This window comes from Octopus bimaculoides, chromosome 15 (genome assembly GCF_046866305.1).
Source record: "Octopus bimaculoides isolate indiv1 chromosome 15, ASM4686630v1, whole genome shotgun sequence".
Classification (NCBI taxonomy): domain Eukaryota; kingdom Metazoa; phylum Mollusca; class Cephalopoda; order Octopoda; family Octopodidae; genus Octopus; species Octopus bimaculoides.
In genome coordinates, this window is record NC_142942.1 from 24,541,040 (window position 1) to 24,544,740 (window position 3,701).

The window sequence follows — 3,701 nt, forward strand, 5'->3', positions numbered from 1 at the left end:
TGAGGCAGATTTAACCGGATGTTGTTGTTGTTTAGCCACAGGCAGTCCTGCTTAAGTAGGTACACAGTCAAAGGCTTTCCTGCCATGACCTATTCGTCTTTTTTCTGCAATATGCGAGGAATGTTGCATTGCAGTACCCAACGGGTACAACAAGCCCTTTTTCACGGACATTTGACTGCTATATCTAGTAAGTCAAGTGTCCACGTCCGGGCCCTCTCCTGGATGTTGTTATAAAAAGAGGCTGAAACGCTTCGGCTGCCGTTGCTGTTGTTGTTAGCGTAGTAGTAGTAGTAGTAGTAGTAATTGTTGTTGCTGTTGATGCTGTTGTTATATATGATGATGATGTTATTGTTGTTTTTGCTTTCGTCGTCGTCGTCGTAGCTGCGGTAAAGGAATGGTGGTGGCGGTGGTGGTAGTGGGGAGAGTATGTGTAGTGGCAGGGGTGGAAGTGGGTGTGGCTGAAGGGATGTGTGTGTGTGTGTGTGTGTTATAGGGGGCGCTGCTGATTGGTGACCCCCATGTTTCCGTTCGGAAGTTCCTTTGTTAGCAGATCTTTAGGGCACCCAGCTAACCCCTTCCCCTTTAAACACTATATTTACTAAGTTACCGTCCCTACTCCTCCGCCACACTATTACCACAACGCGCATCTTCTACTCCACCGCCACCATTACACACACACACGCACACACACATACACACACACACGCACACACACATACACACACACACACACTTTCTATCTCTTTCTCTCCCTCACACACACATATACGCACAAGCGCATTGACACACACACACACAGAGACTTGCAATCTCAGTATATATAATTTCTGATTCCCTGTGTGTGTGATTGTGTGTACTTTAACGTACACACATACACTCATACATACGTACATACACACGTACATACACACGTACATGCATGCATACATACATACATACATACATACATACATACACATGTCGCGTTCAATTGAATAATAAATGATATTTAAATATATATATATATATATATAAATATATATATATAAATATATAAATATATATATATATATATATATATAAATATATATATATAAATATATAAATATATATATATATATATATATATAAATATATATATATAAATATATAAATATATATATATATAAATATATATATATAAATATATAAATATATATATAAATATATATATATATAAATATATAAATATATATATATATATATATATATATATATAAATATATATATATAAATATATAAATATATATATAAATATATATATATATATATATATATATATATAAATATATAAATATATATATAAATATATATATATATATATATATATATATATATATATATATATATATATAAACATACATATATAGGTACAGGACGTCACCAACCGTGTAAACAACATGAAATACGAAAGCAAACGAGCTAAATACGGAAACAGCGAGAGAAAAAATGGAAAACAGGACAAGTAAACACAGAGAACGACCCTTCATCAGTTGTCTTCTGTCTATCTACTCATCATTTCGATCAGTGAACGACAATATGAGTCTTCGAAGGTAGTTGCTCCTACTAGTACCAAAATAAAATTTGGGATTTATGGAAGGTCAAAGTTGGGAACAAAAACAGGACAGTGGAGACATACAAGGAAACCGAACGAAAACTCAGTTCCCTTGTATGTCTCCACTGTCCTGTTTTTGTTCCAAACTTTGACCCTCCATAAATCCTAAATTTTATTTTCGGAGCTGGAGGATATTACCTCGGGATGGATTGCTGACAGAAGAACAAAGGCTTTGGTCGTACGCAGGGCTGATATTCAAGAATTTGCTCTTGCAATGGCACCACAGTTGGATATATCCCCAGAGATATTCAAAGCCTCACCTCATTGGTGGGATAACTTCCTTTAGTGATATGAGCTCTTTCTAAGAAGATCGACAACACTGTTCATGCTGGAGGATGCTGAAGTGATTCAACGTGCACTTGCATTCAAGTCCTTCGTTGATGGCATCGACTTTTCTAAATACAATCTCTCCAATATAATTGCTATGGATGAGATTGCAGTACTTATGGGCCAGGGATCTACAACGACAACTGAACAGACAGGTGCCTCGTCAATCTACGTTGACTCAACCAAATATTCTTCAGCAACCAAATATTCTTCACATTACATCCTACTATCCTCAAAAAAATATTGAAAGGCACATCGGTTAATGTATTCTGGGTTGTACTATGACAGAATGAAATACAAAGAGAAAACAAAGTAATAGAAAAGTCGTGGGTGTCGCGACTGGCACGCCTTCTCGAACAGGATTGATCTGGCGTTTAAAAAACAACTTCGACCAAAAGTTATTGACCGATACCTCACCTATCAGAGGATATCACTGTCTCTCTATTAAATCTTCTTCTTCTTTTTCTTCTTCTTCTTCTCCTCCTCCTCCTTGCTTTTTTTGTATTGCAGTTGTTGTTATTGTTGTTGCAGTTGTTAATTTTTGTTTAATCTCTACGAAGTTAAAATGCAGGTGCTCGAGGTCAAGAGAGAGAAAGAGAGAGAGAGAGACGAAAAGAGAGAGAAAGAGAGAGAGAGAGAGAGAGTAAGAGAGAAAGAAAGAAAGAACGATAAAGGCTGACATAAGGGTGTGACCAATCTCCATGTTGTACACCATTGGGTAATGCCAAATCACGTGCGCTAGTTATCTCCATGCGGGTATTGTTCAGAGTGGGCAACAGTCTGTGTGGTGGCGGCGGCTATGATGGTGGTTGTAGTAGTTGTGGTAGAGTGGCGGCGTTGTTCTTGTTGGTGGTGGTGGTGGTAGTGGTGGTGATAGTGACTTAGAAAATTTTTCAAGAAGCAGAAAGGAGGAAAAGACAAAAAAGCAAGCGACACGTCTAAGAGAGGAAATTCTTGTGACATCAGATCTGACCAAGAAGGAACCTCAACGTTGTTAAGAATAGCAGCTAAATATCTATTAATTCTATCTACACTCTCTTAGAAAGCCCCACCAAAAAAGGACATAATAAATAATCTAATGTGATAGGTATCTATTTATTTTGCATATAAACATTACATGTACGTATGTATGTATATATGTATGTGTATGTATATATACACACACACGCACACACGCACACACACACACACACACACACACACACACACACACACACACACACATATATATATATACATCTATACAAGGTGGCCCAAAAGAAGGTTTACAGCTCTTCAACTTTCTCTTTCGCATTCATATATTAACAGCTTAGATCTTAATTATAAAAACATATGAAACCAATATTTTATGCTAATTTAGTTAATTTTGTCAAGCTCCTTTTTCAGTTTGTAAGAGAAAAAATTAAATGTAATAAAATGTTTTAAAAGAAATTTAAAGTGCCCACGTGACAACTGTAAACCTACTTTTGGGCCAGCCTGTATATATATATATATATACATATATATATGAAAATGTGTCATAACTGCTAGTTGTAATTTCGCTTTGTATATCATGACAGGTAACACTCCTAAGTATAGTTGTTGCTTGACCACTCGAAGTAGACTGAAAGATGACGCAGCGCAACCAACCAGATATTCACTGTACGAGAATATCGTAGGAATATTGCGAGAAATCGTAGGAATATTGCCGAGAAAGGTGTAAACTTACTTTGTGAACTTCAACAAGACATCTGACCGCGTG